At 43.3% G+C, this 27,797-nt stretch overlaps 1 protein-coding gene across 4 annotated transcripts in view; it reads left to right on the forward strand.

Moving 5' to 3' along the window:
• The window catches only part of Foxp1 (forkhead box P1), a 611,987-nt gene that overhangs the window by 210,996 nt on the left and 373,194 nt on the right, over positions 1 to 27,797 (forward strand). For all 4 annotated transcript variants that reach the window (XM_057790924.1, XM_057790915.1, XM_057790906.1 and 1 more), the window contains exon 3: positions 9,796 to 9,890. The gene's annotated coding sequence lies outside the window, so the exon portion shown is untranslated. The remainder of the gene's footprint in view (positions 1 to 9,795; positions 9,891 to 27,797) is intronic.

Here is a 27,797-nt window from a genome sequence, read left to right on the forward strand (position 1 = left end):
AAATGTCAGCCAATCAGGAGTCCTGAACCTCAGAGACCCCTCACCCCCACCTTTATAAAAACCCTATTCTAATTGAGCTCAGGGCTCTCCGGTTATTCCAATATGTTGGACATGCGGAGAGACCGAGTTTGCAAACTTGATTAAAATAAAGGCTCTTTGCTTTTACATACGGGATTTGGTCTCCTTGTTGGCTTTTGTGGGAACTTCACAGATTTGGGCATAACATAACCAAACAAGTGGAATACCTGTATGATAAGAACTTTTAATCTTTGAAGAAAGAAATTGAAGAAGACACCAGAAAATGGAAAGATCTATATTCTTGGGTAGCTAGAATTAACATAGTAAAAATGGCAATCTTACCAAAAGCAATCTACAGATTCAATACATTACCCATCAAAATCCCAGTGAAGTTCTTCACAGACCTCTAAAGGACAATACTTAACTTCATATGGAAAAACAAAATACCCAGGATAGCCAAAACCATCCTGTACAATAAAGGAACTTCTGGAGGCATCACCATCCCCGACTTCAAACTCTACTACAGAGCTATAATACTGAAAACAGGCCTGGTATCGGCATAAAAACAAACAGGAGAATCATGGAACTGAATCAAAGACCCGGATATTAATTCACACACCTACAAACACCTGATTTTTGACAAAGAAGCATAAAATATAAAATGCAAAAAAGAAAGCATACTCAACAAATGGTTGTGGCATAACTGGATATCAACATGTAGAAGAATAAAAATCTATGTAGAAGAATGAATATCTATTGCCATGCACAAAACTCAAGTCCAAATGGATCAAACCTCAACAATAACAACAACAACAACAACAAAAAAACAACCACACTGAACCTCATAGAAGAGAAAGTGGAAGTACACTTGAAGGCATTGGCACAGGAGACCACTTCCTAAATATAACCTCAGTAGCACAGACACTGAAAGAAACAATGAACAAATGGAACCTTCTGAAACTGAGAAGCTTCTGTAAAGCAAAGGACACGGTCAACAATACAAATCAGCAGCCTACAGAATGGAAAATGATCCTCACCAACCCCAAATAGGACAGAGGTCTGTACTTCAAAATAAACAAAGAACTCAAGAAATTGGTCATCAAAAGAACAAATAATCCAATAAAAAAATTGGGTATAGACCCGAATAGAAGAACTCTCAACAGAGGAATATAAAATGGCTGAAAGACACTCCAGGAAATGTTCAACATCCTTAGCCATCAGAAAAATGCAAATAAAAACAACTCTGAGATTCCACCTTACACCTGTAAGAATGGCCAAGAGCAAAAACACTGGTGACAACTTATGCTGGAGAGGATGTGGGGTAAAGGGAACACTCCTGCATTGCTGGAGGGTGCATTTCAGTATGGTGATTTCTCAGAAAATTAGGAAACAACCTTCCTCAAGACTCAGCAATACTACTTTTGGGTATATATCCAAAGGATGCTCAATCATGCCACAAGGACATGTGTTCAGCCATGTTCATAGCAACATTGTTTGTCATAGCCAAAACCTGGAAACAACCTAAATGCCTCTTGACTGAAGAATGGATAAGGAAAATGTGGTACATTTACACAATGGAGTACTACACAACATAAAAAAATGACATCTTGAAATTTGTAGGCCAATGGATGGATCTAGACCCAGAAAGACAAATATCATATGTACTCACTCATAAGCGGCTTTTAGGCATAAAGCAAAGAAAAAAGCAGCCTACAATTCACAATCCTAGAGAATCGGGACAAGAAAGAGGATCCATGGATCTAATCTACATGGAAAGTAGAAAAAGACAAGATCTCGTGAGTAAATTCAGAGCATAGGGATTATGGGAGAGGGTAGAGGGGAGGGGAGAGGAAGGGAGGGAAGTGGAGAAAAAAAAATATGTAGCTCAATAAAAACAATGCAAAAAAAAATGGATAGGTACCTAGCTCAATAATAAGATTCTTGTTTAGCATGTGCAGAATACTGGGTTTCATCCGCTGTTTCCTCTTTTTCACCAAAATGGTTCTCAAAATGGAATTTAAAATCTTCACCTAGCCTTCCTTTTCTCCTTGATCCTTCCCTCTCCTTCCCTCCCTCCCTTTTTCCATTCCTCCCTCAGAGAGAAGCTTGGCTTGCCAGGAGAGATATGAAACCAAGCTGGAGGTCAGGGTATCTCCAAGGGCCTCAAATGAACATGTTGGGGCTTGTGAGTCACAGGTTGGCTTTGGGGCTCTATTCTGAGAGCATGGGGGACCCTAGATGGATGGTGCTGAGCCTGCAGAAATCCTGTGAATGACCACCATATTATCTTCTCCCAGCTGTTTTGGGGTGTGTGTGGGGGGGGGGTCTCCTCCTTTCTCCTGCATACAGTGTTCTTATCAATCAGGAACCTGCTATTTCTGGTTGAAAGCAGGCAGTGTATTTGATCTAAATATTTATGAAATGCTGAGCCTCGTGAGCAAGACGTATTTTGTTTTTAATGAGCAAATGACTCCGAATTGTTTGAAGTTATTAAAAGACAAATTACTGTGTGCTACCATGGAACATGGACAGAGAAAGTAAAATTCTGTATTAAGCATTTTATTTACGGTCTAATCCACAGCAATCTGATTCTAAACAAGATGATTTAATTTCTCTGATAGTCTTAAAACGTAAGAATTGTATTTATTTATGGACACCCGTTAAGGGGATTGTAATGAAGTCAGATAGCCTATCTAGTTGCTTCAGGGAAAGCTCTTTGAATTCCTAAGGAGACCCAACACTGATGTGTGAGAGGTGACAGATTATCCTGTCTGTCCCCAAGATACTTCCAGTCTGCTGTAAAGCCAGTTACAGGTCATTCATAAATTACATTTCTCAGACAAGATTTTAAAACTGTTTAGCTAATATTTCTTTGTTTTGGAAAAAATCTTGAAAACTAACAATAGTAAAGAAAACTCCTGTCTAATCTTTTCTGTCAGAGGCAAACCCTGTTAATTTGTTGTTTTCTGATCTTTCTTGCAGTGTGTCTTTAGACGCTTAGGGATTACTGCAGGTTATTTCCCCTGTCTTCTTTTATGTCACGTCATAACCATCTCCATTTCTAGATTAATTCTTAATGAGTACAAAATATCCCTTTGTCAGGCTGGACTGTCGTTCACTTGTTTCGGTTCCAGTTTTGATTGATGGTTTAGGTAAAACAGATTCCTAAGAATGTATTTATTTTTTGTCTCAAATCATCTTGTACACATCAGTGTGAATATAAAACATTAACTGGGATACAGATTCTTAGCATTATTTTTCTCTCTGCTATGTATCTGAGTCTTTGCTTTTCTCCGTGAACTACAGGGGAGTGCACTGGAAATGGGTTCTTCCTGTGTGTCCAGTGACTGGTCATATTGTTACTACTCTGAAATGGCTTAACAAAGAACACCCTGCCAATCCAGGAAGACAGTTTGATTCTAATTTGGTGAGCCTTTCTGTTTGCCTTTGAAAGTCTGAGACGGTATCATTCCTCCTTCTTAGAATTTAGGATTGCTCTGATTTTTTAAAGTGTGTGTAGGTCTTATTTTGCCTTTAAAAAAATGAAGTCCTTATAGAAGGTCTCTTTAAGGTACCTCAGTTTCACTCCGTCTACACAGGCGCTTGACCATACCGAGAGCAAAAGCTTTGGGTCTTGTTGGAAATGTTGCTTAAGGTTTTGTTCCAGCCAATGCTCTCTGGCTCACGAGCATGGGGAAGGAGCCTTGCAGTGGGTTAGAGAAGGCTGGAAGCTGAACTCCCAGCTGTCATATCCTGAACCTTTGTCACACTGAGGCTGCGCCCTCTTTACATCAGGAATGTATTCCTGGCACTCGGGGATCTTGCGTGAAAATGTTAGCCAGAGCTGTTTCCTATTATGCTAGAGGAAATCTTGTGTGTTCCGGTTGAATGGATATGCAAAATACCAGCTAAATGGCAGAAGTAAGCAAATTGTGGCACTTGGACCAAGCCTTCCCTTTCGATGACTTTTTTTTTAAATAAAGTTTTATTGCAAAATAGCTATACTGATTTATTTATACCGTGTTTCTGGTTGCTTCCTTACTGTAATGGCACAGTTGAGCAGTTGTCAGAGAGGATGCCTCGCTGCAAATCCCAAGAAACTCACTGTATTTGTTTTTTCTTTAATGGAAAAAAAGTTGGCCAAACCTTTGTCTATCTGTCTGTCTATCTATCATCTGTATAAGACAGGGTTTCTTTATGGAGTTCTGGTTGGCCTGGAACTCATAAAGATCTTCCTGCCTCTGCCTCCAGAATGCTGGAATCCAAGGCATGAGTCACCGCATCTAATTCATTCTTAAATGTGAGTAAAATGTAGTTTTATGCCTTCCATATATTAACAGTGAAGATGTAGAAAATGATTACTCCACAAGAGCCTGAATGGATATTTGCCTTTTATTGAAATTGTCTTTTTAAAGTCACCTAGAACTTGTGAAATCCCTCTTCCTTTTTCTTGCTTCTCCTAATCTCTGTAGATGGTCCTGACTATATCTGCTCTGAGCAGCTGAAGATGTCCCTCCTGATGTAGTAAAAGTGGTATTTGAATTAGGTAGATATCATTCAGTGTTTTTTTTTTTTCTTCCTTCAAGCAAAGCTTGAATGTCATGTTCAGGAAGTGTATGTTCTCTGAAAGTTTGTCTGTGAAAGGCAGATGTACTCAGCTTGGCTCACAGCTGGAGCAGTTGTTTGGTGGTGGGAGCCCGCATTTCACTTTGTAGAATGCTCTGTTCTCATCTACCCAAGGGAACCATACTGGCTGGCTTATATAAAGATGAGGTGAGGTGATACATGTCTAGTACATCTTAAGAATATGGTGGCTGTTGGTTCTTTCTTCTTCCTAATCCTTAGTTGGCCAGAGGAGCCAGTAACAGCAACCACAGAGTATCTTTAGGAGCTTTCCGTTGGTTGCATTTTGTCAGTTTGTAGTGCTTTCCTTACATAGGGTTGTCCAGAGAGTGAAGGTGAAGCCAAGGAGATGTTATAGTTGTGTTACAGTGGTAGGTGTGGGGGTAACAAGTACAAGGCCCTGGGTTTTGTTCTTACCAGGAGAGGGAAGATAAAATAATAATGGGGATGGGAGGGAAGGAAGGCAGACAAAAAAATTAACGTTGGTCGTACAGCATTTGCTAGCATATAGAAGATCCAGAGTTTAGTGTTAGCCAGTGAAGAGAAAGGGGGAGGGAAGGAAGACAGGAAGAAGGAAAAGGATGGGGGATATAAAGAAGAGGAAAGAGGGGAAGAAGGAAGAGGAAGACCAAATAGAGAGGCAGAGTGAAAAGGAAGGGAGAGGGAAAAGAAGAGAAAATAGGTGTGGAGATACATATGAATGAATGAATGAGTGAGTGAATGAATGAATGAATGTGAATCATACCATAAAGTTCAGAGAGGTAGCATAGCACTTACTTAGCAATCATCAGAACCCAGAATAAAGAAATAAAAAGATTGTCCAGGCACTGGATTTAAGACATCATGTAATCCTACTCCCCTCAGTTGGTAGGAAGTCCCACCGTCTCTAGACCTTCAATCAATAAATAAGAGAGGGCCTTATGCATAGTGAGGAGTCCTGAGAGTCAGAAGGTGGTACACCCTACCTTGCTCTGTTTGGCCCAGGACTTGGTGACAACATAGCTGGCAAGGGACAAGGCACCCAACCCAGCTTTCGGCTTAGAACAAGAACTGGATTTGATGAGCACCTAGCCAGTCACAGCTACAAACGGACAGTATTTGCCAGGTCAAGATGGGGCAGCAATGACTTCCTGGAAGTGCAGAGAATGGAGATGCTGACACTGGGTGCCCGCCTTCTGTAGTTGCCCCCAGAAATAGCAGCAGTTGGAGAATCAGGCTGCATGGGACTGGTGCTGGATACTTGTTGAAATGTACTTACAAACCAGCCGGCCATCTAAATCTGCTCCCCACATGTGGGGCGCTGTTTAGGTATCATGGCCCTTCTAGAATTATAGGTCTATCTTGGGCAGTGAGTCCACGAGTATGTACTTTTAAGCACTGCTGCCTGTAATGACACTCTCATTCCCGACCTGATCTATGTGGGCTCAGACTTGTTTTGCTATTTTATAAAAATCCAAAGTCATATGCAGTATTCAGTAGAATTCTTTATCCTGAGTGGCAGACAGCATTTGTTGAAATATTTAATTTGAATTGCACATTCTGTGATGAACCACATTGGGAGTAGTCCTAGTTTTATCATTCCTTTAATAGATGTGGGCCTACCTTTTTAAAAAGTTATTCATTTTAAATTATTTTATGAATATTTTAGGATTATAATCATCATAAAATGAAAGAAAATTTGTCAGACCAAAATAGAAATTTAATTTAAGATAGAAACTGATTACAAGTTTTAGTTAGGACTAGAAACACGTAGAAAAGGGTATTTTTACACTCTGCAACTATACAGTTTTGTTAACAGTTCAGAAAAACCACAGATGTGTTTATTGGTGCCCTGGATGATCATGTTTGAGTCAGATTAATCAAAGAACAAACTTCTGTACGGTTGAAAAGCATAGTAAACCTTTGTGTCATCCATGGAAAATGAACTTAAAACTCTACACTTAGAGTCCCCAATAAAACAGGAAATGGAGGAAAAGATAAACCTCGATACACTGACCCAGCCACACCCCAAAGGATCCCAGGCCCACCAGAGATAATTTGGAAGTCCTGGCTTATTGCTGCTCTGTTCACAGTAGCCCAGACACAAAACCTGCCTAGATTCTTACCAGTAGATAGATGGGTAAAGACGGTGTGCTGTTCATGTGTGGCGGAGTTTTATTCTTCTGTTAGGAAAGAAAGAAACCATGCCACTTGCAGGATAAGGATCTGAGCTGGGGGTCATCCTGTTAAGTGAGAGAAGCCAGACTCGGAGAGACGAGTATCTCATGCTTCTTCGCATGTGGAATTTAGGCTCACGCAAGCAGAGCACGGGAGCAAGGGGGAGGCTTTTAAAGTGGGCAGGAGAGTGTAATGGGTGAATGCAAGCAGCATATGGTGATATGTAGGTGTGAAAATGTCAAGGAAACCCCATTATTTCATTATATCATGTGAGACCCCATTCTGAAGATTTCTAAGCTTTGCATGAGGCGGAAGGCACTCCTAGCACTTTTGACTGTGCTGAAGTTAACGTGGCCATCGTCAGAGCAGTCAAGCTTATCCATAGGCTTGTATGTTTCTAACATTCCCTTCCCTTTCGTTGGCCTCCGTAGCACTTCCTCCCACTTGTTACTTTGTCCTGGGTGGCACCTGAAGCAGGAAACACATTGACCAGGTTTGTTTTCCAGTCAACTCTTGCTTATTTTTCCTCTGGTGGCCCTTTGTTTCTGTGGGGCTCAAATTTACTATTCATGAGACCCATTTTAATCAATGACTGTATCAGACAAATGGAAGCTAAGCACTGGTTAGTATGGTGGAAATAAACATGGGCTCTCATTAATGGTGCTGTCTGAATAATGAGTTGAGCGTGGTGTCCTGAGCCACACTGAGAGCAAAGCAGGCTCCTCACTGGAACGACAGGCTGACAGCCACATCTAGGAGTACAGTCATTAGTGTGCCCCGCCATCAATGTCATGGTACTGTGTCAAATTAGTTAGTGTCCCCTTAGCCGAGAAGCTGGACCTACAAATTATCCTCCCACATCCCTGGAAGTCGTGTTTGCGAAACCCCACGATCAAGTGTGAGCAAATTACTAACACGGCTCATAAATTAACTAGTTTACAGGCTTATAACATTTTACAAGTAGATAATAAAGGGCCCCAAAGTTCCCCAATGGCTCTGCCCTGGTGTGAGGACTGAGACAGGCTGACTTTCCCTTGAGGCGTGTGAAGCTGATCCTTAGAAGAGAGGCACAGCTCTTAGGGTCTCAGTCAGTGTTGGGTGATGCTTGCTCATGAGTATACTTCCCTTGAAGACAACATAATGAACTTCATTATCTCATTATGCTGATGAATCCATGACAATGGTCCTTGCTCACGGTGACAGTCATTCCTTGGGAGTTTACATCTGAACGATCACTGCTTACCCAATGGAAGTGTTCTTTTAAAATATTTTTGGCATTCTTATGCCTTGTTTGAGAAGAATAATGACCACATAGCCTACCTTAGGAGAACTAGGGTTTGTGTGTGTGTGTGTGTGTGTGCGCACATGTGCGCACCCATCATCATGAATGAAGAGGTCAAGGTCAGGTGTGCTTCTCACATTTTTTCTAAGATGGGGCTCTGAACCCAGGGCTCACTGGTTAGACTAAGGCCAGCAAGCTGCACAGACCTCCTTTTTCTGCCTCTCCAGCCCTGGGATTGCAGGTATACCCCTTCAAACTTCTTTTTTTTTTCTTAAGTGGTTTCTAGGGATTGAATACAGGTCCCCATGCTTTCCTAACAAGCACTTTTTGCCTGGGTCATCTCCCAAGCCGTAGAACAAGGATGTTCACACTTGTCTGGCTTGAGCAGTCTACGTTTTGCAGGCAGCGGATGCCCAGGAAGCAGTGTGGTGACGCCAGTCTGAGCTAATCTGAATCTGGAAGAGATACCCACTCAGAACGTCATCTCTGAACTCGCCTTTTGTTCTGCTTGACACACAACCCACATGGTTTCCAGAGACATGTGACTATTCAAATCATAAATCTTCGTACATCTTTTCAGTTTCAACTTCTCTGCTTGATTAATCTGAAAAATGGGTACAGTCACCAAATGCTGCCTGAACATAGCGTGGGAAGAGAAGAACACATTCATACCCTTGAAGGGCCCTCATTCTGCTTGTTTGTTTTTTCTTTTAAAGCATTCCTTCTGTAGGCTCCGCAGCAGTGGAGGTGGCATAGTCACCTCAAGGCTTCTGGCTGGGTGACAGGGGAGACAGTGACTGGCATCTAATCTTACACATTCAGAAAGCACTCAAAGGGGAATTGACTGGCCCGTCAGCAAAGTTGGAAAACTCAGAACCCCAATTGGTAAATAGTATACTCATAACTCAACCAGACCCACCGAAGCCCACGGCTTTAGTATGTATACTTACCGTCTGTGACAAGACTGTCCTGGCCTCCACTGGTATGTGAAGTGCCATTGGTAGAGTGAGAGATGAGACAGTGTGTCTGGCTGGCAGGCAGGAGTTACACTTCCTTTTCAGGGCACCTGTGTCTGGAGGGTGTAGGTTTCCTCCCTGCCTCATCTACAGGGCACCTGAAGCCAGGTTAATCCCAAATCTGAAGTGAAATCTTCATTTTGCATGGATGTGTCTTCTTGCTCTTGCTTCTCAGGACATGTTAGCATTATAATTCGGAGAATGGATCGTAAGAATGTGGCTCCAGAGATAGCGCTGTCTGTAAAGTGTTCGTCCCATGAGATGAGACCATGTGTTCAAATTTCTGGCACATGCGTAAAACAGTGGCAAGTGTCACTGATCCCAGAGTTGGGGAGATGGAAACAGCCCGTCCCTGGGGCTTGCTGGCCACTTAGTCTAGCTGAATGGGTTCAGTGAGAGACCCTGCTTCCCAAATAATGTGGAATTGAGGAAGTTCCCTCAATCTGTCACATACATCATACATGCACACATGTAGAAACACCACACACACACCAAAAGAAAAGAAAAAATAAAAGAGGAGAAGACACTGATGGGTGTCTCTGCCCTCAAGAGTGACAGGTGCATTCAATTTAATATTTTTTATTTTCCTGATTCTAGAAGGAACGGGAGAATCTTGGAGCTAATTTTGTGTGTGAAGAAAGAAGCCCAAGGAAGCACCCAAAGCCCCTGACCCTAACCCTTCTCTCTTTTTTCCTCCAGGGTCCTTCTGTGTGTTGCAGTCTTGTGGCATTCTGCAGGCCCCCTGCCAGTGACCCCAGGCTTTTTATGGCTGTGAGACTTATTAAAAGCTCAGGGTAAGTGACCAATGTCTGCATCACCAAGGGGTGGAGAGAAAATTATGGTCCACCTGCCCCAGAATCAGGCATGAGTTCCAAAGCTGACAGGCTCATGTATGCTGTCACTTTCTGTGACAGTTGTGTGATTTTTAGTCATGGGTGCCTTCAGGGCTGGGTTGTTCAGTGGTTAAAGTGCTTGCCTTGCCAGCATGATGGCCTGAGATTAATCCTGTGCCCCCCCAAAAGCCAGATATGCACTTATCATCGAAGCACTGATAGATGAATCTGGTGGCTTGCTGAGTTCTGAGTCCCCTGAGAGACCCTACCTCACAGAACAAGGTGAATGACTCCTGGGGAATGGACACCCTTGGTCTTCACACATGTAGAGAGGAGAGCTATCAAGTCTGAGCTCACTTCCTCTTCCTCCCAGCATTCTGTTCTGTTTACTCCACCCACCTATGTTCTAACCTATAAGAGCCAAACAGTTTCTTTATTATTTAACCAATGACCTTCTTCCATCATTTCCCCTTTTTCTGTTTAAACAAAAAAGTAAGGCTTTAACTTTAACATAGCAAAATTACATATAACAAAACAGTTATCAAGTAAGAATTACAGTTACAATATTTACATCTATTTTATCTTTATCATAACTAAGGAAAACTATAAGTATCTATCTATTCTTCAACCCCATCAAAGACTCCAGAAGGATATAGTATTACCCAAGTAAATGAGAAGTAAGCATCTTACAAAACTCCAGAAATCACAGAGACATCTCGCTGCCTGGAGAGTCACCCAAAGTTCCTCTGTACCGTTGGGGCATCCATCTTCGGCCCGCAGGTCCATAGTATCCAGAGACATTTCCATGAAGCAGGAAATTTCAAAGGCAGTTCAGTCACTATCTGCTGTGTCCTGCAGAATGTCTCGCAGACTCCTTCATGAATCAGGAACCCCGAAAGATCATCTCATCTTTAGGCAAGTTCAGGGGTCCTCTCTCTGCGGTTTCTTTGTGTCCAATTTATGCAACAGTTCAGGCAAGAGTAGTTTCTTGCCCAAATGGCTTTCAAACTCCTTACATAGCCTCTTCGATGCCCATCTTCCTCTTGAAGTAGATTGGTGCTGCCAGAAGCAGAGTGTCTCATTGTCATGAGAAGTCCTAAGGTTTTTTTTTTTTTTTTTTTTTTGTTTTTTTGGTTTTTCGAGACAGGGTTTCTCTGTGGTTTTGGAGCCTGTCCTGGAACTAGCTCTTGTAGACCAGGCTGGTTTCGAACTCACAGAGATCCGCCTGCCTCTGCCTCCCGAGTGCTGGGATTAAAGGCGTGCGCCACCACTGCCCGGCAAGTCCTAAGTTATTAAAACATTAAATAGCATATTCCGTAGTCTTTGAAAGATATGAAGAATGTCTATCTAAAATATATCTATGTACATCTAGAAAATCTAACTAACATGACTACAAACTTGACTATTATAGATGATTATCTATTAACAACCTATATACATTACATTTTTACATGAACTACACAATCACAATACCTTAATCAAGATCAGAAATACATATACATATAACAAAATTGACCTTAAATTTAAATCACTAAAGCAAAATCCATATCAATGCAAATTATTCATACCTATATCATATCCCCCTTTAAATGTAAAAGAACATTTATAAACAATATTTGGGAATATGGACGTAGTTATTTCTCTCCAAACTACTTCCTGTTGAATGGGGGCGCTGTTAATCAGATCTTTTATGGGATAACCTGTCTGCTAGGTTCATCTCAGTCGGTAGTTGAGCAAAGTAATTTTTTGAAGGTGTTCACAGCAATCCTTCAGGAGGGCGTGGTCTATCATACCATATTGGAATAGAAACAATCCACAGGGTCTCATCCTCTGTGAAAACAAAAGAAGAATCTCTTTTCCAAAGTATCATATCCTTAGATCCAAATTCTGAAGTCAAGGTATTTTCAAAATATCTATGTTGGATTAGTTCAGTAGCATTTATAAACAAATATCTTTTAGCAGCTGTTGCTCCTTCCTCAGCATTCAAACAATTCAAACAGAGCATAATAGCAATTGTATTTTCCATCTTTGTGCAGCTTTATTTTAACCTCTATTTTGTTTATTTTTACTTTTATTTTTTGCTTTTTGAGACAGGTTCTCTGTATCTTTGACCTGGAATAACTCTGTAGACCAGGCTGTCCTTGACCTCTCAGAGATCCACCTGTCTCTGCCTCCCAGGCATTGGGATTAAAGGTGTATGCTACTACACCTTGAACTCACAGAGATCTGTTTGTCTCTGCCTTTTAGGCACTGGGATTAAAGGCATGTGTTACCACACCTTGAAGTCACAGAGGTCAATCTCCCTCTGCCTCCCAAGTGTTGGGATTAAAGGTGTGTACTACCACACCCAACTACTCTCTTTCTTCCTTTTTTTTTTTTAAAGAACTTTAACTTTCAGCCTGCATATATTTTTAAACACACTGTAAACCATTTAGAAATTTTCTTTGTCTTTGAATCTCTCTTTACTGTATATCTCTCTTTTTCTGACCACATGAGTCTTTAAATTACTGAGCAATATGGGTAGGTTTAAAGCTGTGGCTTTGATGGCTGGATCCAGCCCATTCCTTAGCTTTCCAGCCTCATGGCTGAGGTACCGGCTGTAGCCATGTTTATCACCACAACTCTGTGGAGTTTCAAGGTCCCTGCCAGCAAGCAAGCTTTAACACTATATCCACAGACAACACTGAAGTCCTCTCTCTGTAGTCGGCCCTCCTGCCTCAAACAGTCAGAGTTTGCCCTGGCAGGACAGACCAGAAAGCCAGCATTTTAAAACAGCACAACTTTTTTTCCTGCTATGGCTGAAAACCAAAAAGCATGCCTTCAGCTTTTCACCAACACCGTTTTAAGTGTTTCGTGGCAGGACCTCTTAAAAGAGTTGAGGGTTTTGCAGCTAAAGCTGAGTCAGGAAGCCTCTCTTAGACGAGAGCACTTGCTTGCCTCCAGCAAGCAGAGCAGACCTAAGAAATTGCTGCTACCAAGAAAAATGCTTTACTCTATTCTTTCCCAAGCTTTCTCAGGCTTTCTGTGGATTCAGTTGTCCACACGTTGGCACCATTCTGTTGTGGGGAGCTGCGGGCTGAGTTCCTGCCACCCAGCTCCCTGGGCCGCCATACATGTGCATATGTACCTGCATAAACATGAACATACATGTGCACACACATTCATGACCCAAAAGAGCAAACTAGAAGAAATCCCATTTGTACCGGGTCATCGGTCATTTGCTGCAACATGTCCAAATCCAGAGATGGCTCAGATTGTTTCAAAAGGGCCAAAGGTGACTCTAGTTACCCTCCTGGGCCACAATGTCTGTGGCAGTTAGGCACTCCTGCTGTTGGTTAGCAGAATTAACCATGAGTACTTGAAAAAAAAAATGAGGACCAGAGAGATGTCTCAGAGGTTAAGAACACTGCCTGTTCTTCCAGAGGATGAGATCTGATGTCTTCTTCTGGCCTGTAGGTATGCATGAAGAGAGAACACTGTATAGATAGAGCACCTTATCTGTAAATAAATAAATTTTTAAAAAGAAAAAAAGAAAGACTTAACATTAAAAAAAAATGAGTGGGGTTGCTATGTCCCCGTGAACATTGTATACACAAATAAACATTGATCTATATTGACCTGAGGGCTTTGGTTTGCTCCCCAGTCCTCTGATACATCAAGGTTGGTGTACAATCCATGAACTTGACAGCTCACAGGGTACTAGTCTCTCTGACCTTGAGCAAACTATAAATGTGGAAGAGATAGGGATTTGAAATGCCTGTCCTTCCAACCTGGCAGGAGACTGGCAAGCCGAAGTGGGATGGACTGTATCTGAATGACTGCCTCTCATGGGAGGGGAAAGCCCTTCCATCTTTCTGGCTCCCTGTCACCTTCGCTTTCATTTGCTAACTCAGGGTGGTGGAATGTTCTTTTATTTTGTGAGTCATGTGGTCTCTGCGCTCCGTCTGTGTTACACTTGATGGACACGCTGTTGAAATATCTCTTTAGTATCAAATATGGATGAAGGGATACACGAGTAGATTATGGCAAGCTAAAGATCAAATGCCAATGAAGAGTGATTAAATTTCCTTTAATCATCAGAATCTGAGAGGGCTTTAAGATCTTCCACCTTTAATATAGGCCTTAATAAATAATAATGCTTTGAATGTCTGCACTATGTTTGAATTTCACAAGTCTTGCATGTCAAAACATATAGACAGGCTCAGCAAATACACTTCTCTAGACCAGCAGTACTAATTAAGAAGGGAAGTCGGGGTTAAAAAACAGGGTTAAGAATAGAAGGTGGGAACTGGAAGCCCGATTTGTAGATTTTCCTAGGGTTTTTGTCCTCCCAGAAAATGGCAGTGCAGTCTGAAGGGGTGTTTTGTTTTCGCTGTGTTATTTGCAAGTGACCACCCCAGAGCAGATGCTCCTGGAGGGAGGTGTGCAAATCTGATGTGTGTTCTCTGTCTTAAAGCACACGTGGGGAGAGTAGTCTGTGCCTGCCATCTTTCTGCTCTGCCTGCTCCACGGTATTAGTGCTGTCTTTCCTTGTGGTGGCTGCTGGGTCTCCAGCCATTGCTCCTAGATCCTGCAAGGAAGCAGTGGAATCAAGAGATGTAAGTGGCCCTTCTAGCAGAGGCTGTCCTCTTCGCGCAGCTTCCCTGAAGCCTCACTCATGACGTCTCCTCCTTCTCTCTAGATTCCTGAGAAATGCAGCCTTAGCTGTAGGAGATGTGGTGCCCCAGAGGAACGTAAAGAAGGAGACGCGGGCAGTTGCAGAACCGCTCATATGGTTCCTCACACGATGTTCTACAGTTGCCCTGGGTCTTGTTGACTTACTCGGTGTTGACATTTCAGGATGCCTGATCCTTAGCAGAGACTCTCCATGTTTCCTACAGAGCCATGCTGAGTCTGAGACTTGCAGGGGATCCTCCCCACCTCAGGTGTAAGAATTCTAAGTTCTGAATATTCAGATGAGTGTTCATTAGTGTGGTTCTGAGATTTTGTCCAGGTTAAGTCATGGTATCCCAATGACATGGCCAACTCCTGCCCAGTGGTGCTCTCCCAGGATATGGAGGAGACACGGTTGACAGCCCTACTTTTTTTCGCATTTCTTACATAGACCTGAAGATGTGGCAGTCCATCTCCCGCCATGCCCTCCCATTGGCTGATCTGTTCTTGCCCTGTCCACATTCTCTGCTTCAGATTGACCTGGATGTGCTTTCTCTGAAAATTCCCAACTGGCACAGTGAACAGGATGGAACTTCCCTGTCCTACGAGATGTTCTCTTTGTCTCCAGCCTGTGCACTTTTGGTCCTTAGCCAAGGCCGTCATTGTGCAGAGCACTTCCCAATGGGAAGGTTGGTACCTGCCATCCTGTGACTGGATTGTAGATAGTTGTCTTGTCTGATAGAACATACACTTTTTACAATCTAGTACTTGTTGCCTGGTGTTACCTTTAAATATACATGCATCTTTGGGGAGTGGCCCTGATGCCCATCTACAAGGGCTTCACAGCCATTGAACCTGGGTGGGCAGCTCCACGGGCAGAACAGAGAGCTTCAGGTCCTATTTGAGTGATGTCTCTTAAAGGCGAGCTGTTCTTTTCTTCCAAGCTAAGGTCCCAGCGCTGCTTATTGCTCTTTGCTCTTGGTTATACTGATCTCTTTTCTGTGCCTCAGTTTCCTTTTGTGAGGTGGAGGTAAAGGTGTCACCTGGATCATAGGGTTATTGCTGCTATCATGAAGTGCTCATTCTCCATGCTCTGTGCCCAGAGCCTGGAACACAGTTGTCAATTTGGAAGGCCAGCAAGGGCTTCTAGGAGATGCAGTGGGAAATGTTATCCTGAACTTTCTTACTTTCCAGTTTAGAGTTTTCTTTTTTCTTTACTCCTTTTCCCTTTACTTTTTTGGGGTGAGGAGGTAGAGGGGAGAAAAGGAGCCCTGCTGTGTAGCTCAGGCTGGTGTTATGTTCCATGTCCTCAAGTCTCAGTCTCCACAGTGCTGGAATCACACATACGCCACAGTTCCCTGTCGCACTCTTCGTTTTAAAGGTGACAGGAAAGGCAGAGGCTTGATTCCTGGTGATGTTTGCATGTTCATGTTTCGTGTATTAAATGAACTATCGAATGGAAAGCAAGGAAGAGTGGACTGAAGAAATTCTTGTTTGGTAAGAATACTTGCCTCAACCATAAGGACCTGAGTTCAGATCCCAGAAGCCATATAACAAACCAAGCATAGCCACATGTGTCTGCAGCTCTAGAGTTGGGGTTTGTGAGTCAGTGCCTGGCATGACAAGATCCGAGTTCAGTGAAAAACTGTTTCAAGTCAAGAAGGCAGAAGACCAAAGAGGAATGCACCCATTGGTCATCTCTCGCCTCTACATGTGTGCCTGAGAGTGCCTCTCTTTCCCCTACAGGTACACACAAAGATGTGCCACCAGCATACGCACCACCCAGATGTGAAAATGAGTACAGTTTGTTTGCTGTGTGCTAACTGTTAGGTACCACGACTCAGACCCTTGGAAGTCCAAATGTCAAACAGAGCAGCAACTTGCCATTAGAGCTCAAGGCATCTCCTCAGAACCTTGGAAATGGGGTATTCATAGCTCTGAACCCTCACTTTGGCCATCTCCCTGGGGACCCATTTCTCCCAGTATTAGTTAGAGCTGGTTTGATCTGCCTGGCAGTAAAAGGAACCTTGTAGTGGCAGAAAGCCTTCTAGGCGGTTAAATGCATAATTGACATGTCAGTCCAAGTCTTCATGTTCTTATCTTTTGATGGAAAACTCACATTTGCATCGCTATAAATATCCATTTCTGTTAACACCTTTTACCTGCTCGGAGAGGGTGATAGGTTGCTGTATTGTTCCGTCGTGCCTGTGGTTGTCAGGCATTCTTCATTACAGGCTTGTTACATAAAAGCCAAGGTGTAGAGACTGTCCCCTTCCACCTCCCCACATCAAATAATTTCTGCAGGTATAATGTGATACATATAATCTCATACTCTTACTGCTATGAGCCTTGGGTTAGGTAGGGCTGTATAAAGAATCAAAATTGTCATTTGTTAATTTATAGTTTATTTCATCTCAACATATAAAATAAAAGGATACCATTAAAACATTGACAGTGGGGCTGAGAAATGGCTCAGTTGATAAGGTGCTTGCTGCATAAGCATGAAGATCTAAATGTAGGCCCTCAGTACCCATATAAAAGCCAGGCACAACTGTGGTCCCAGCAGGGAAAAGGCAAAAACAAGAGGATCAATGGATTCTGACCAACTGGTCTACCCAAGTCAGTGAGTTCCACATTGAGTGAGAGACCCTGCCTCAAAAAATAAGGTGGAGAGCAGTTGAGACAGACACCTGATATCAACTTCTGGTCTTTGCATATGTGTGTGCCCACATATTCATGAATGTATTGCATGCCCCCCCCCATTTCTCTTCCACATCTTCACATCCCCCAACCTCACCCGCAGACACATGCACAAAACAAAATGGAAAAAAAGAAACACAATACAGTAGAAGATCTGCCATCCTTTTTGAGGAAAGAAAAGGATAAAAATTCAATGAGTGCCAGCCACTAAAGGCAAGCATACAACGGAGAAAAACTTTGGTTCATCTGCTAACAGGCTTCAGAATAGCTAACACCCAGCTATTGAGATCTCTAAAAATAATCTAACACCCCTGTTTTCAAATATCATTTGAGAATGTAAAATAATAATTCTCGGAAGGGGAACTAGGTTGCACACTGGGAATTGGGGTAAATTATGTTTGCACAGGAAAAGGGCCAGCCTGGACCCACCTCTTCTGTCCTCTCCAGGGCCCCAAGAGTGTCAGCAAGGAGGCCTTGGAGCAATGGCAAGTGTTTGCATGAGTGTTTTGAGTTTAGCTGCCCTGTGTGAGTCCAGCCAGGTGTTGTGGGTGCCAGGTGACTCTGGCTGAGAGTTGCCGGTACTGGAGTTCTCAGTACCAGCTTCTAGAACAGACTTTCTGTCCTGGTTCATCTGGTGGAGAGAGCCCAGGCTTCATCCTTGTCTTTCTGTGTCCACAGTAGTTGTCTTGTGTGACACATCTCTTCTACGTGGGTCTGCTTCCTGAATGTGGCCATTGCTTGGGACTCCTGTTCATAGAAATCATGCTGGGCACCTTGGGGTTTATATAGCTCTGTGGGACTAGAAGAGCTGGCCTGTGCACCTTCGTCCTATTCCCTAGCGATGTGTCATGTTTCTCCCTTGCAAAGTCCTGAGACATGAATGCTGAATTCTTTCTTTCTTTATCCTCCCCATCCCCTGCTTGCCCCCATCCCTGTCATTGTTCCTATCTTTAACCCCTCCCATTTCTATCACTTTTGCTATCTCTGTCTCTGTCTCTGTTTTAAGGTGGTTCTAGGAATGGAACCCAGGGCCTCTACCCCAAACTGCATCCCAAGCCCCCAAGATGTCTTTGCTTTTTCCCTCCTTGAATTTTTCTATATTCATGAATAATGAAATCAATAATAAAATAAACAATAATAGAAGAAACAGTGCGGCTTTTGAAAGCTGCCCCATTGCCACTGCCTTTACTGAGGGCCAGCTGCGTGCCAGGTGTAGTTCTAAGAATTGGACATTTATTCACTGAGAACAGCTCCGAGGCTTCTAAAAGTCCCCTTTTAAGATGAGGAAACTGAGTCATAGTGAAGTGCAATTCTCCGTGCATAAGTACAGGTGTGTGGATTTGAACCCAGACCCTATTTTGCTATTATTACTGGTTCATAACCACTGCTTGACTGGCCTTCTCTGCATTCCCATTCTCTCATAGCATTGATATGCAGAGGTTCTATTTTAGCATGTACATGGCTGTTGCTATGAATTTAGGGACCATACCTTGAGCCTGTATGCTTGAATGCTTTATCTATACCCTTTTCATGCATTTAAGGTTGTACATATTTTATTTGTTTGCTTGCTTTTGTTGCTAATATAGGACCTATGGGGAGTGAAGATGTGTCCTAGTATATTTGGGAACAAGCACATCCTCTGTCTCCAGTGGATGTGTCTGTTACATCTTTTGCGTTGTTTTGCTGTGGTATGCTATTCTAATTAACCTCACATCTGTAACCCTCATTTTATGTCGAATTAGCCTCTGACCAGCCAACGATTGACTTGTTCCGCTCAATCACCTGTGTGAAAAAGTGGGGTTAGCTAGGGTACCCTGCTCAGAGCACTGGTCCTCTACTTGGGGTGGTTTCGCAGCAAGCTGGGTCAGCGCATCCTCCTGGCACCTGAAAGCACTCATCAGGGAAGCTCTTTATTGACCACCATAAAGGTATGATGAGATTAACCACTTAGAGTTAATCTCAGCTACCTTAAGAAAATCAGTAGAATTGTAGATTCACAACCTCTTGTCATGGGCAGTGTTAGTAGAATAGGAAGCTGGAAGATACGCAGAGCCAGTAGCCAGGGACCGCAGCTGATCTCTTTCCACTGAAAAGGAAATATGTCTATATTTCCGTGTTGACTCAGAGCAACATGTAGATGTGTGTAGCATATATGCATGTGAATATGTGTGTATATGTACATACATGTATATGAGAGTATTTCTCAGTCACTGTCCATTTCATTCACTGATGTAGGTTTTCAGCCGAATCCCCAGAGGTCACTGATGGCCAGTCTGGCTAGAAGGCCATTGTCTTTGCCTTTCAAGCCTTGGATTGACTGGGGGCTGGGGGACATCATGGCCGCCTGGCATTTGCATGGATTCTGGGGGTTTGAACTCCACTCCATATGCTTAGACAGCAAACACTGTAACAACTAGCAATATCCCCAGTGCCACAGACCACGTTTAACACATCTCTGCCTTCCCACCCTGAGCCTCTCAGTTTTCAGCTCTCAGAGCCAAGTCAGTTGACTGTGACTGGCCAGTGTAGGCGAGGGCATTGAGTGGGCTTACAGTTTTCAAAAGTCAGATGATAGCATAAGCTTCAAGAGCATCTGGATCAAGGGGCTTGGGGGTGCTCCTAGGTTCCCACTTGTGGCTACGCTCTGTTCGCTGGGGACACTTTCTGGCTAAATCATGACACCCTTTCTGCAAATGTAATGGAAGAGCTCCAGCAGAAATAAATCTGTTCTTTTATATTTTCTTACATTTGCTAGTTGTTCCATGAGTATGTGAGTGTATTTGTATGAGCACGCATGCCATGGCATGTCCGTGGAGATCATAGAACAACCTGCATGAGTTAATTCTCTGTTTCCAGAAACTGAACTCAGATGAAACCACCCTGCCAGCACAGGAAGACTGTTGGGTCTTGTCATTATCAGACAACTTGGATTTACTGTTGCTATGATTTGTGTGTTGTGTAAACACATGTGGAGGTCAAAGGCTTTGAGACATGCTCTCTCCTTGGAACTTTGCCAGACAGCTTAGGCTAACTGGCAGGATAGCTCCAGAGATCTGCCTGTCTCGGCCTCCAGAATTCTTAGGATTTCAAGCGTGTATCGACACGCTTTTTCCATGAGTGTTGGGAATCAAACTCAGGCATTCTTGCTTGCAAGGCAGCAAGGTAGGCCCTTTACTAATATAGACTCTACCCCCCTCCTCCACCCGCCTTCTGTGATTGGTTCTGTGTGCATCTGAAATGCTAGGGCTGGAGCAAGACTAAGATGGGTCTCCTGCCCTTCTGTACAGCAGTAGTTGATGTTTGCCCAGTGTAAAACAGTGATACGTTTAGAAGGTAGACAGAATCCCAGGGAGCTAGACTCTATCTGCATATGTCAGGTGGCTCAGCTAACCTCTCATGACCTGCCATCTCTGAGATGTTTCTTGTGACCTTGTCTGCCCAGTATTTGGACATCTCAAGTGACTTTCTTAGCTGGAAAATGGGCCATACCTCAGAAATCTGATCATTCCTCTGTGCTCCGGCGGTTGGAATCTGCACTACTGTCTGCTTCTTTCTTCATACTTCTGCCTGGGGTATTCATCTCATGTGTCACCAGTATTCTGATGCAGGCCATTTCATTTCAAAATTCCACTGCAAGATGAGAAGAAAAGGCACTGGTGGGCTGTATCTGTGCGGTTGAGGAGGGCATTATTGGCAGAGTGGGAGGCTTTAGGGAAGGAATGAGACTGTGGGGACTGGGAAGAAGATGAACATGGATGTGCTTCTGAAGGGAATATCCATGTTGGTGGAGTTTCCAGGATTCAGAACTCTCAGACTTGCAGTGAATTTCCCAGAAAAGCTGCCTTACATGTCGGTTGATGTGTATCTTTTATAAACAGTTGATTTATTTTTATTTTATATATGTATATGCAGTACATACATGCCTACTTCTGAGAAGGCCAGAAGAGGGTGTTCGATCCCCTGAAACTGTGAGCCACCTGATATGGGTGCTGGGAACTGAGCTGGGATTCTTTGCAGGAGCAACAAGCTCTTGTAACTGCTGAGTCTTTTCTCCAGCCCGAAAGCACGCACATCTCTTGAGTCTTACTTGCCATATAAATGATGAGAACGAGAAGCTAATTTCAAAGGAGTTTATGGGCATCAATGGCATGCATTCTGCTTCATCTGTCTACTAAATACTCAGTAAGTGAGGAGAAAACTTGCTTGGGTGCATTTCTGGTGAATTAAATTGCAGAATTAATTCCCAGTGTCTCACTCCCCTAAGATTTTCCAATGTTGAATATGTTTACGTAACACGCATGCTTTGATGAAAAAAAAATCTTCTGGACTGAGTTTCCTCATTCTTTACCTGAAGACAACCTTCCCCAGGTGTTCTGGTTGATATAAGCCATTTTGTTTTGATCTTGTTCTTTTGTCTATTCTGATTTTTTTTTTTTTTTTTTTGAGACAGGGTTTCTCTTTGTAGCTTTGGAACTTGTGCTAGAACTTTCTCTGTAGACAAGGCTGGCCTCAAACTCACAAAGATCTTCCTGGCTTTGCCTCCCAAGTGCTGGGATTAAAAGAGCTTGCCACCACTGCCCAGTTCATTCTGATGTTTTGAAACAAAGTCTCACTATGTGACTCAGTCTGACCTCCAACTCTCAATTCTCCAGGCTCGTACTCTAGAGTCTATACCAGGGTACCACCACCACACCTAGAGTGGAATATCAACACCTTTAACCACAGAGAATGCCCTGCGGTTGGTGCCTATGTATTCACTACTCCTTGCTATCAGAGGCATGGATGATTTTAAATCTTAGGGGTTATCAAAGGCTTAAATATTCATTCTGTTATTTGTCTATTGAACTAGTTGATTTAAACATCTTTTTTCATATGCCCTGGGTAGAATTTATTTTTTCTTTGCACATGTTCCTTGCGTTCTAAAAAATTGAACCTATTAAGGATGGTGAGATTTAGCAAAGAACTCTCAACTCTACATGCTTTTAAGGCGTGCCTGAATTACTAATTTTCATGTCTCTCATATCTTCTCCTTGGCCCAGGATCCATCCCCCTATCTGGATCTGTGAAAACGACTTGATTAATTAGGCAGTCTGTTAATTCTGATTACCCAGTTCTAACAGATCAGTGTCCAAGCATCACTGTGCGATTTGGATTAAAAAGCTCTTCATATTATCAAAACAAAATTTACATCCACAGATAAGCACGGTGAAATATGTTACCTTAAAACAATGCATCTCCCAAGGGAGAAAACTTAAAGGCTAAAAAAATGATTTCACCCTCCCAAGTTATCATTATTTTTTTTATTGTGACATTCTGACGATTGTCTTTCACGAGGAATATCCTTAAAAGGATGGAATTTTCTTTTTAGGTCTGAAAATTACAGCCGATGTGGCCCGCCTGTGATCCGAGCATGATGGATGCATTGTGTTTTCACCTCAGAGTAATTTAGTGCCATTGCGCGTGCTTATATGCCAGTTCTGACCACGCTGGCCTCTGATATTGGAGTCACTTGTAGAAGTGAACTTTGCCAGTGTGTGGGGGAGGGGGTGAGTTTCATTAAGCCTGGCTCTCTTTCACAGCTGAAGGCATTGATGGTTATTAAAGACCACTAGGCCATGCCGTCCCTTCTCCTCCTTTGCTAATGGCTTATTGCTAAGAATAATCGGGTATCACACAGAGTCTTGCTTCCTCCTTCTCCCCCTCTGCCTCCTCTTGGTCTTTTCTTGGTACGTAACTGTGTGGTAGAAAATGCGCAGGTAACGGCTCCTGAGTGGATAAGAGCACTTGGCTACACCAGCATTTGGAGTTGAGTTCAAATTCCCAGAACCAATGTAAAAAAATAGTTGGCCATGTGTGCATGCACCTTTGACACCAGAATTGGGGTTGAGAGTGGGGGCATTCACAGAAGAATCCCTGGAGCAGGCTAGCCAGCCAACTTAGCAAAAGAAAGATAAATTCGGAAGATGGTGTCTCAAGGGAATAAGACAGAGGCGTGCGAGATTCCCCCATATTGTATGTAGCTCATGTCTCTGTGCGTGTATTCCCCTGCCACACACGTATGTCCATATACCCTCCACACACATGCACAATAAAAATTAAGAAAGTGAGCAGGTAAAGTCAACGCAAGAATCAGTTTGTGTGTCCCACGCATCCCAAAGTTTTTGTCTGTAACTGTCAGGTTCTAGTGACATCTACAACAGCCAACAGTGCTGCTGGTCTCTGCCCCTCCCCATTTCATGTTCCCACCTCCATGCACTCAGGCACACAAGCAACACATGGTTTGTATACATATACTCATAGTGTGTGCTCTTCCAGAGGTGCGTAGACTGGTGGGTGGAAAAGTCTATACACCAGTTGACTCCCTGCCCCGGCTTCCTAAGCCACATCTGGAACTGTGCAGCTTCTGTGACAGTGGCTGGAGATGATGGATTTAATATGTATCCATTCTAGAAGTTTACTAAACTCTAGTTCAACAAGAATTACTATATTCAGTTTCTGTGGGAAATGGAGACATTGAATAGAGAACATTTTTCTCCCTCCCTCTTCCCACCCTGTGTGTGTGTGTGTTTGAGAGAGAATTTGGGGGGAGGGAAGCGAACATGGGCAGGTGTGTATGTAAGCCAGAGATCAACATGAGGTGTTTTCCTCAAACATCATCCATCTTGTGTTTTTGAGACAGGGTGTCTCAGTACCTTGCTTGTACCTCTCCAATTAGTCTTGGTGGGCTGGCCAGTGAGCTCCAGGGCTCTGCCTTTCTAGTACTGGGATTAAGACTATGTACACCAACTCTAGCTCTTTTGTGTGCATGTGTAAATGTGGGTTCTGAGGTGCATCCCCAGGTCCTGGTTTGTTGCTTAGCAAGCACTTCACCAACTGCGCCATCTTCCCAGCTGAGAAAATGTTATTCATATTTCCGGAGGCATCCTGTTGATTGCCCTTACTGACCTGACCATAGCCAGAGGCTCTAAGCATTAGGCCCCTGGTTTCCTCCTGTAGGAGCACCCAGTATGCCTCTTTGATCTAGAAAACTAGTCTCATATTGAAGGCAGATGCAGAAGGCTCTTTAACTCAGATTAGCATCTGGGGGTTCTGTGAATCCTATTAGTTTTCTTAATTAGGAACATTTGACATTAGTCATAGATGACTCTTATTTTGAAGAGGTGGTTGCTGGCTGTTCAAAGGTGAAGTGAGGCTTGGGCTCTCATTTGGCAACTTGAGTGACAGCATGGTACTTGAGTTTCCTGCTAATGTCTCTCTCTTCTAAAGAAGGAACCAAATATGTGATTTTTAAAAAAAATAATAAAACCCATTCTTCATTATATTAATTCTCTAGTCATTCTCAAAGAAACATTTTGACCAAGAGATGTTATCTGTGACATTTATAGGTCACACTTTCAATCAGAACTTTAATTTACGTTATTTTATTTAACTAATTTTTTTTTTGTGTGTTTTCACTGTTTGAATCCTGGGCCTCATATGTTCCAGGCTCTCTATTGAAGATCCATATCCCCATTGTTGAGTTCACTTTTGTTTACTTTTCATTTTATTCTGGGACAGAATCTCCTGGAACCTTTGATCCTCTTGTGTTAGCTAGCGATATGCCTGGATTAAAGGCATGTGCCACCACACCCATCTGAATCTTTAATTTTTATGTGTATGTATACATGTATGTATTTGTGTGGGTGTGCATGTGCTTGCAGGTGTGTATATGTGTGCATTCAGGTATCTATACATGTGTATGCAGGTGTGTATACATGCGGGGGCCAGATGTTTACACGGGTTGTCTTCCTTAATTGCTCTTCACTTTAGTTCTTTATTAACTTTTAAAATATGTGCTTCTGTGTGTTTGTGTATGAGTACACAGGGCCATGGCACACATGGAGAGGTCAGAGGTCGGTTCTGAGTGTTACTCTTCTCACCTTCCACCCTGAGATGGGCTGTCTCTCTCCTTTGCTGCTGTGTGTGCTAGGTTAACTGGCCTGTGAGCTTCCAGCAGTTCTTCAGTCTCTGCCTCCTACCCCCCTACAGTGCTACACAAGACCACAGATGTGTGTACCATTGCATCTGGCTTTTGTGTGAGCACCCAGATGCAGGTAGTCAGTCTTTGGTGCCAAGCACTTTCCTAGTGAGCCGTGTCTCCATCCCACCTCAGTTTTTGAGGCAGGATCTTTTGCTAAACCCACAACTCACTGATTGAGCTACACGTCAGGCCCCAGGGATTCCTTTACAGATGTGTGTTACCATGCTTTCTCCATGGGTGCTGGGAATCTGAACCCAGCTCTTTTTGCTTTCAGGACAAATACTTTAGTATCTCTACAGTCCCCCCAAAATTATTATTTTGGGGGATGTAATACTGTTTTTCACATTACATAAGGGTCTTAATAATAGGACAAAAGAACCGTCTAGAAATAACTCCCTAAAGGGTGAGATAAGAAGTGTAATCGACTTGGATTTTAAACCTCCTTAGATGTAGAAACCCCCTACCTCAGGGGTCCCTAAGACACCTCAAAGGCAACTTGAAGGAACTTTCTGAATTAAGTACCTTCTTAATGAATACAGCACTAGAGAGAAGCAGGCAGACTCTTTGCAAGACTGGATATTATTACTGTGTAGCTCTATTAATTGGATTTATTCCTTTAAAATGACCCATGGATGAAAACAACCACCTCTTCTGTGGTCATGGTGAGCAGATGTTTACTGTAATTCTCTGCCCAGTAGGGAGAAAAAAAAAGGCATCTTCGACCCAACACAAATAGCCACGGTGGCCTGGCTCGGTCAGAACCTTGGCATTTGGGTCTCACTTTATATATCACGGCTCCGGTTCCACAAGCCTTCCAAGTGTGAGCTTAGCTCACCAGCTTTCCCATCTGCAGGAGAGACTTGCTCACAGAGATCTATTATGTGAGGGCTTCGTTCTCACACGCTTCTTGGCTTAGGCCCTTCCCCATTGAAACCAATAACCCATCTGCAGGTCTCTGTTTTTCCTGCCTCTTCCTGTGAGCCCCTCCCTCTTGCCAGCTTTTGCCTAGGTCTGTGGCTATGCTGTGGGGGATTTGGGGCATAGAAGTCAGCTCCGAGTTTGCCGTCTCCATAAGAGAGCCTGATTTGTTCCGGTACTCTGTGAAATAAAAGCCATCTCCTTTATTCGTAGCTTGAGTTTGCAGACCTTTCTTTCTACATGTGGGCTTGCTTGACTGCCTTGCTTCTGCATTTTGCCAGTTCCGGTCTTTTTTTTCTGAGCACTAAGTGATTGTGAACCAGTGGAGTCTCTGCCCACACCTGCCCCCTCATGGTTCTGTATGCTGTGCCTCCTCCACATGGCCCTGGATTTCTCTGTGGAAGAATGCTGCGTGCTTGCGGGCAGGGCGGAAAGGAAACACAACAGCAGAATTTTGCTTTTCTTGGGAAACTCCTCCCTTGGAATGGGGGACTCTGGGTGGCTCTTCTTATTTTGTTTCCATCGCCAAAATAAGCAGGGATCTTGAATAACACCAGCATAGGAAAAAAGAAGTAATTTTAAAATTAAGGGGAACATATGTTCTTGTTGAGAGAGAGAGAGTCGGGAGTGGACACTAGCTGGTGGTTCCTTTTAATAGGGACCAAGTTTTGATTTATTTCATGATCTCAGCTGTGTCCCCACATCCCCAAGTCTCTTCTTTGGTTTTGTTCTCAGCTGATCTCGAGCTTAGTAAATCAAGGTATGTAGGAAATTAACTGATGTGTGCAATATAGAATGGAGTTTCAAGTTTATGCCATTATGTCTCCATGGTCTAAGTTGTATCTATTTTGCTGTTCTCATCACAGTGACAGAAGAGCTGATAGAAATCACTTGAGAGACAAGAGGTCTTTGTTGGCTCACGGCTCAGAGAGTACAGCCGACATGTAGGGAAGGCATGGCAACTGGAACAACCTGGGACACAGCCTGTTGGTGACAGCTGGTGGTAGCATAAGATGGTACAACATAAGATGGTCAGAGAGCTGGAATGGAAGTAGGGCTGATACAGACCCCCAAAGACCCATGCCCACCAACCTACCTCTCCTCCCGTGCCTCCCACCCCTAAGATTCCCCAGGCGTCCATAACAGTCCACATAATGGGGGCTGAGCATTTAACATTTCAACTCGTGAGCTGGGGGTGGGAGCGGAGTGGCTGGGTGCGAGGGTTTCCCTGTCTGAGCCACGTGACTTAAGATGACTGCCCCAGCCTGAAATCAAGGCTGCAATTGTCCAAATAGGATTCGTATTTGATCTTGCAGTTAGAGAGTCGCAGACATGAACCAACGATGTCCACCTTAGCGGGTTGCCTGATTAACGGAAGTGTTCTTTGTCCTTTCATCTGATGTCAGAAACGCCTGTTTGCGAAGACAGAGCAGACACGGGAATTTTCAGACAGTTTGTGGGTGGCGGGTCTTGAAAACTCTGCTAACTTCAAAATGGGGGGAAATGTAGGAAAGATAAGAGAGAACCAAGTTCTTACAGTGTTCTCATGCGCCCATTTTGCTGGCTTGACCTGCCAT

The sequence above is a fragment of the Chionomys nivalis genome, chromosome 1 (assembly GCF_950005125.1).
Source record: "Chionomys nivalis chromosome 1, mChiNiv1.1, whole genome shotgun sequence".
NCBI lineage: Eukaryota > Metazoa > Chordata > Mammalia > Rodentia > Cricetidae > Chionomys > Chionomys nivalis.